Genomic DNA, 7891 nt, shown 5'->3' with positions numbered 1-7891 from the left:
AAATCCCTGCTCTGAGGGAAGTGAGGCCAAAGGAAATCTGGACAAATTCCCTTTGCAGGCTCTTTTTGCTTCTCCCCAGCTGCTTTCCCTTCCCAGCAGGGGAGACCTCACTTCCCACCCTTCTAGGGCTGCGGGCTGCCTGTCTTCTTCCAGAGAAGCTGTGAGACTGCAAACTGCCTCTCCGGAGCTTTTCCTACCTTACAGCTCAGTATTTCCTTACCCCACTGCAGAGAAGTGTGGAGCTGTCATTTTCCACCTCCAAGCCAGAGCATCCTCCATGCAGGTTAGCACCTTGCTGCTGTCCTGTCAGCCCTGGCTGATCCTCCAGTTCTCAACCAGCCGGTTGCTGGAAGCAGAAAGGTTCTGTGGGAGCTTGGGAGTGGTGCAGGGGCACGTGCAACTTCAGACTACTTTTGACAGTGGAATGGGTTGTGTGGAGCATTGGTTGGGTTCCTCACTGTGGCTGCATGGACAGAACCCAGTTTTATCTCTCCAGTAAGTTCCTGTCTCCCAAAGTGCCGCTATCCTCTGTCTTTCCTCCTCAGTGAGCCGAGTGCTATGTCCATGTCCATTAGCATCGTTAGGACCAGATTTGGACTGCAATAAAAAAGGGCTGTTTTCTGGTTTGATCGGATGTAAATCCACAGCCTCTGTTCTAGCAGTACGGTGTATGCTGGTACTGCTACGCAGTTCAAGCATTGCTGTAGGAAACTTGCAGGGTAAATAATATCAAAGACTAGTCTCATTTTCCCCCAAGAACCCAGTTATGGTGAATACCAAGATTAAAGGTATAACTGGCTCCATATTTTTAATTATTTCCCCCATCTGGACATATCACCATGGATGCTTGTCAGACGATTGGCAAGCAGTACCTGACCCTCTGCCTTAGCTTGCAGTGGCCAGGAGTGAAGTGTCTTCTATCAAAGAGTGGTGATGCTCTGAGCTTGTGTGGCTGAAGGAAAGTAATTAATGTTCATGATGGAAATACCTTGTGGTTTTGTGTTTTTCTCTGACCTCTTGGTCAGGTCAGCCCCCGTATGTTTTATTTCAGATGGCCATCATTATTTGAATTCATGGTGGCAAGAGGGTTATGTGGCTTGGAATTGGTATTCAACAGTGACAGAGTGAAGCACATGAGCAGCAGCACCCCTTTCATTCCCTCTGGAGAAGGCTGCTCTCAAGCAATGCCAAGAAGCTACCTACTCCATGTAGCGTGTGGCTTTGCTAATATCTCTGTGCCTAGTGCCTGGGCACAAAGCCCCTGCTCCACTGCCATTCCTCCTCTTGACGGGAAGGGTTAGCTTTCTTCAGACATCAGCTGGATCTAATTTGAGGCTTAGCTTTTTCATCTCTGGCACTCATCAATAGAAAAACTTAAGGCAATCTGCCTTAAGTTATCAAAACTCGAAAATGACTCTTTACCTAAATTTTTGAGGAAAAAATGTCTAAGCCTGAAAGAGAGAGACTCGGTGCCATCATATGTTGCAACTGACCACCAGAACAGGAATGACTTGTAGACAGGAGATCAGCCTCGGTGTGAATCTTGCTTCAGGCAGAGTCCCATCCGTCTAGGAAGATGTCTAAAGGCTCTAGGTCTTGCTCATGTTATGTCTCAAATCCCCACCACACACTGAACCAGTTCAGTAGATGAGTGGTAGGGAGCACTTTTCCAGTATGTGAGCTCCTTATTAATCTGTCTGCAGAAGTAACTCAGTACTCCGAGTGTCTACCTATGCTACCTTGCAGGGCAGCCAAGGGGAAGGTTAGAGAAGACGGGCAGCACAGGTCCCTCCGCTTCCTCCTTCCCTGCCTCAGGCTGCCGGCGCCTGCAGAAGCAAAGCAAGAGACACTTGCGATGAGCAGCAGTTGGGAGCGGCTGCACTCTGTGGTGATCGCAGCGACGCTCTGCAGAGCCTTGGGGGGTGCCTGGGAATGAGCGGCATTTCAGGGGTGGGCTCTGGACTCCCAGGTGGTGCTTCTCCAAGCACAGTGTCCCTGTACACTGTGCTGGCCCAGGAGCTCAGCTGGGGCACTCCTCATGCTGAGATGAGGGCTGACTGGGATGTATTGAAGAGGTAACGCCTCCTGGCAATGCTCGGGCTTTCTAAAAATCTGCTATATTTCTGAGTTTTGGAGGCTGGAAAAACTGAAGCCATGTTTTATTTCTTACTGACATTTTTCGAAATGCCAAAGTTTTTCACTTTGTCATCTCTTACTTAGAAAACTTATTTCTGAGAAACTTTTTAAAACTTTCTCTTATTCTGTCCACCCATGACTATCTATTGGATTTTCTCCCAGAATGGAAACTCTGTATTCTGAGTAGTTACCAGCACAGTAGGTCTCCTGAATTTAAAAGTATCCTTTTACTTTTTTTTTAGAGTATGTAAATAAGCATGAACAGATGCTCTGACCTTCCCTGTTTAAAACCAGATTATGGGGTTTCTGTGCAAGAATCAGTTAAGTGGGTGCAACCCTGTCTCACCTCTGAGAAGAGCTTTTCTTTTTCCTGCCAGAGCATCCCTCTTCCAGGCAGATGGGGCACAGGGTCATCTAAAATCCCAGTCTTATCAGTGCCTTTGACTTAATTGTGCGGGTGAGTCTGTTTCAGATTTATCATCTTCACCTCAGAGGAGTAAGGTGTGCAGAGCATAAGGAAAGACCATCATCCCGATGGTCCTAATGTACAGTTTCTTCTCTACCCCTCTATCTACCCTGTACCTAATCAATCTGCTGATCTTATACTTCTCACTTCTGGGCCACTTAAGCAGTACTGCTATTGTTACTAGCCTGAAATTATGATTTCTTTTGGCATATCATTCTTGATATGAAAATGTCCTCTAATTAGCTCCTTGGCTGCAAGAACAAACTGGTGAGTTTTATTTTCTTGGTACAAACTACCAATTTTCACATCAGGCTGCTGACGACTAGTCTTCGGAAGGGTGGTGTTCCTACCCTCTCCCTAAAATGTGCTCAGGCTCCATTCCCACAGTTACTCTGCAAGGGTATGTTCAGGCTGCCCAGCTGCTGGCGAAGTGGAACTAGGAAGAGCCCTGAGGGAACTGGTAGTATCTGATGGAGCTGGAAGGAAAGCAGAAGGAGATGCTAAAAGGATTGAAGACTCCAGACTTGGGAGTCTTGGCTTGTTGCTCGACTCTTGTTTATATTATGTATTATATTATAAGCATATATATAGGTATCCATACGCAAGTGCTTATAACTGCATAACCTTGCAGTGCTTTTGTTTTTGTCCATAAACGAAGTGGACATGCTTTTGAATTCTGAGCAGAAAAAACCCTGTTCCTTGTTCATCTGTGCAAAGGGCCAGAGTGTTGAGAGAAGCTACTAAGCAGAAGTGAAAGCAGAGGTAAGATGCGAAGCACTGCAGATCTGCCTGCCTGGGCACTCCTACTGCGCTTGTGCGTGCAATAAAAATGCCTGCACATTCCTGCCTTAGTCTTGGGTTTGCTGTTCCAGACGGGCAAGTGCACACCCAAGAAGAACTGCTGTTTCCATCCTGTTCTGGGGAGGAAACCGCTGGCACTGGACGTAGCTGAGACGGTGGCGATGGGAATCAGCAGCTCTGTTCCTGCCCCTCCCTTACGTGGCTGGGAATTCACATTATGGCCAAAGCAGGTCTGGGGGCACAGTCCTTTTGGTCTCAACTTATCTCCCATATGCTCTACCACTTTTGACCTTTGATCGGAGGTGCATAGAGAGGGACTCGCCAGCATGCTGTCAGCCTATGCACTGAGCACAGTACAAGCATCACCCTTAGCTTATGCAGGCAGAGGAGCAGGGGGTACAGCAGTGATATCTGCAGACAAGGGTTCTCCAGTGCTGTTCTCACTGTGAGCATGCCGTCCTGCATTCAAGCTGGTTTCTGAGCTCTGGCTAGCACAGGAGCGTCATCTGTTTATCTCCTGTATGCAGAGCATGGTGTCCACAGTCATATCTTGCCCCACAAACAGCCTGGGCACAAAAGTGAGGCCTCCGCTGCTCTGCAGGCATCTGGTGGGGACAGGGGTTTTCTTGCCTTGGGATTCTGGTCGTTTGGGTTGTTATTTGGAAGTGGGTATTTGCTAGGGAGGCTGCGTCTGAATGAGGCTGTCCAAATGGCAGCAGTAAGATCATCTGGCTGCAGGCTCTTGCAATGGCTTTTGGCTTCTGCCACTGTAGTTTCAAAATATGTGTGTCTTTCTGGGAGGGAACTTAGTGGCTCAAGCAGGAGTCAATCCTTTGTGCTTACTTTGGCTTCTTTCTCTGCTGAGCAGTCTCCAGGTTCCTGTAACGTGCCAGCCAGTATCAGGCTCTATTTATCCCCTTTCAGTGCGTATTTGTGACAATTTTGCTTGCTACAGCCATGGTCACTTAAGCTGAATAGCATTTTCAGGCTGAAAAGGCCAGTAGCGGGGTGGTTATCAGATAGAGGAAAAGCATCGTATTTGCTCTGGCCTTTGGTTCCCAGATAATATAACGGCGAATTGTGTTCCTGGAAGCTGGGAGGTGGCTTGCAAGATTACACGGCCCCAAAACGCATGGAGGCAGTTTGTCACGTGTGACAGAGGAGCAGAGGGGGAGGTGGAAGTGGGGAGCGTAGCTGCTCTCGGTGCTCAGCGGAGGTCAGATGCGGCTGATGGCTTCTTCCCATTGGGAATGCTGAAGCAGCAGCAGCAATTGTGCCCTGGCTGCTCTCTTAAAAGCGCTTTGGTGGGTTAGGAGCATAAGTTCATTTAAAAGTCGCTGCTACTTGCGGAGCAGTAAGAGATTGTGCCTGTCTCCCAGTAACCATTTCCTTCTCTTTTCCCCTCATCATCCCTCTAAGTGTGTGGCTTTGAATGTCTCCTCCTTTTAGGTTTGAATTGCCTCTCGAGGTGGCTGGGTGCTCTGGAGGAGAGAAATCTAATTAACACTCGTTCCCTGCTCAGCTGGACATAGACATGAAGCAAGACCAGACCTGGGAGTAGGTCGTGTGGTTCCTACTAGAGCACGCAGGGCCAGAGCTCCTGTGTGCTGGCTGTGCAGGATGTGGTGGGCTGGGGCCAGTTCTTGTGCACGTCTGACCCAGAAAATGTTGAAGTACCTCATTATCTCCAGAGGAAGCTCGTTCCAGGCTTGCTTTGTTTGGCCTATGAGCACTTCCCCAGGAACACAGCTTCAGCTGCTGGTAGAAGACTGGGACCAAGCTGAAGACAGAAATCTTGGCAAATGTTGTAAGGTAAAGAGAAAGATAAGCAAAATGCAACATAAATTTCAAGAGATGAGTCAATAGCCTTTAGGATCAGGATTTTCCAGCCTTCGTCCTGGCTGAGGTGGGAGGTACACTGACAGAGAGCCCCCTGGTTCAACACTCTTGATCTTCTCCAAAACGGGCGTTGGGAAGAAGTGGCTAAGCCCGCCGTGGCCCACTCGTGCCCCGTGCAGCAGCGCTGTGCTGCTCTGCACCAGCAAAGGCAGCTTGGCAGCCTGCCTGGACCTGGAAGCTGCTTCAGGACCTGCTCGGGGAGGCATCGCTCCAGCACAGGCTGTCCCAAGAAACGGCGGGTCATGGCCCGGCCGCCTGGGATTGGGCTGGGAGGAGCGCGGCTGCTCCGGCTGGCACCGTCTTCAGCCCTGTGCTCTGGGTGGTTACTAAATAGGCAGCCTCTCATTTCGTACCTCTGGCAGGGGAGACCACCTGCAAAATAACCCCTTTGTGCCATCCTGGGGGGTGGCATGAGAGCGATGCACGGGGGACGGGCGCCAGCATCAGCGCTGCCACGTGCCAGCACTCGCGGCGTTGGGAGGAAGATAGGCTGCAGCCACCCAGTGAGGTTCAGCTCGCACAACTCCAGGTGGCACACGCTGCTGCAAAAGCCCTTCCCTGGTGTTCTCCTTACTCATATAAATAAAATATTCTCCTTATTCATATAAATAAAATATATGTATGTGTATCTATCCAAATCTTTTTAAATGGCATTATCTCAGTAGATCTCAGGATGAAATTGTTGTTCTGCTACTACAGTGTGCACGTTATCTAGGCTTGTTCCTTTTTTTTTTTTTTTTTTTTTAAAGATTCACATTCTTCCATCTCTCTTATTTGTTTCTTGCAAATCTGTTTCCTAAGGTTTTGTTTCCAACCGTCCCTGTTCTTCCACTTGGCTTAGGTATGGTTACAGACTCAAAATCTTAGACATCAAGATTTCATCCTTTGCGTTTTTCCCTTTAGATTTTCATTACTTCTGACAGGCTGATTAAAAACCCTCCCAGTTTCTTTGCCTTCTGCAGTTTCAAAAATGTGTATTGAAAATGTCTTTTTCTGTAGTCTTAACTGATCCTTTGTAATATTTGTTGGTTCTCTTCCTATCTTCAGTAAAAAGATTTTTTTTTTTTTTTTTTTTTTAATCTCTCAAGTAACATCTCCCAAAACCATATGGACTTTTTCTTGTTTCACCCCAGAAGATGTGTAAAGTGATTTTTTTACTTTAAATATGCTTCGCTCAGGATTTTCCAGCTTGCTTTTGCACTTGTAGATTTAATATTTCCCCTTGCTGCTTATGTTTACACCGAACATTTGTTTTCATTTTCAACTTATTGTTGTGTTCAGCGCAGTCTTATCTTGCTGGGCGGAAGTCACATAGCTTGTAATCGATTACAGAGTTTCCTATCATAGTCTATTAGTTCCTGCCAATTAGCTTGTCTTCTTGTTGATAAGATTATTGCCTTCGGTGCGTGTAGTGATCGTGGTTATCCAGGAATATTTGAGCAGCAATTCTGATGTACACAATAGTTTTGAGAATCTCTAGAAATGTTTCCTTATTAAATCTCCTCTCTCCTTACCCCAGTCTGTTGCACAAGGCAAGGTATTATTTGGCTTTGCTGTTGTGTTTTAATCCCTATATCCTTACCCTAACTATTTAACAACTACACTATTCAGAGTGAGATGGTTTCCATGCAGGGATATTCTCTGCTTCTCACCGTCTTGTGTAATTCCTCCTCTGGAACATCATCCCTGGTTTCCAGCAATCACTGATTTGAGGACTGGAGCTGACTGTTTTATTTGGACAATCCTGTTTAATCGCTGCTGTTGAGGAGCAGCTGTTTGTGAATTTGCCTAGTTCCTTTCCAAACGATATTCTGTGGCAATGGCCATGGGTACCACATTTCATTAATTATGCACAGTGAGAGGAAAAAGTATTTCCTTTTGTTCTAAGTCTGAATAGTTCATCAGATACCATTAGCTGTTGCACTATAAGATGTTGTGAATGATATATTCATCTTCTCTGTCTTTTCCTTGTTTCCTAGACCTCTGTTGTCAACCTCTTTTTATCCGAGGCATCTCTTCCCAAGAAGATGAGTTGTCGTGTATTTGATCACTCCTTGGTTGAGTCTGTTCTTTACCTCTGCCTGTCTCTCTTCCCTTTCCCTGTTTCTCCTATAAGACGTCCGGTGGTGTGTGGGTATACCATAGATTAATGTGGTGACACCGCAGTGGTTGCTGCTTCGTTCCTGTTGTTTTCATAATACCTTCTCAAACTGCCTGTATGTAGCTCAGCTTTTGCTGTTGATTTGCAGGCCTGATACAAGGACACTGAACCCAAAAGCGTGATTTTTTTTTTTTTTTTGTTGTTCTCTCTTGCCCCAGATATTCATCAACAGATGTAATAAAAATACTTTAAAACTTTGCCTCACTTACATCCTTGGACCATCACAGCTGTAACACATCTACCATGAACAATATCCTGTTCTGTTTGCCTTTTTTATGGCCTCAAAGCGCGGAGCTGCTGTTGTCAGGTAACTACCTGCAGTAATCCCAAGACCACCTTCCCGAGCAGCCACAGCTAATTTTGCAGCCCAGTGTTGGGTATGCACAACTGGGGCTGTTTTTCTCCCTGCTGTGTGTGATTTTTCATCT

General features: G+C 46.7%; 1 long non-coding RNA gene across 1 annotated transcript; it reads left to right on the top strand.

The window, feature by feature from the left end:
- The first annotated feature begins 430 nt into the window (after positions 1–430).
- Positions 431–7660, top strand: LOC115352442. Its single transcript, XR_005934255.1, has 2 exons — positions 431–3364; positions 3475–7660. It is a non-coding gene; the product is annotated as an uncharacterized LOC115352442 (long non-coding RNA).
- Positions 7661–7891: the final 231 nt, after the last annotated feature.

This window comes from Aquila chrysaetos, chromosome 17 (assembly GCF_900496995.4).
Source record: "Aquila chrysaetos chrysaetos chromosome 17, bAquChr1.4, whole genome shotgun sequence".
Lineage (NCBI taxonomy): Eukaryota > Metazoa > Chordata > Aves > Accipitriformes > Accipitridae > Aquila > Aquila chrysaetos.
The sequence above is the reverse complement of the archived record's forward strand: the minus strand, read 5'-3'. Positions and strand labels throughout refer to the sequence as shown.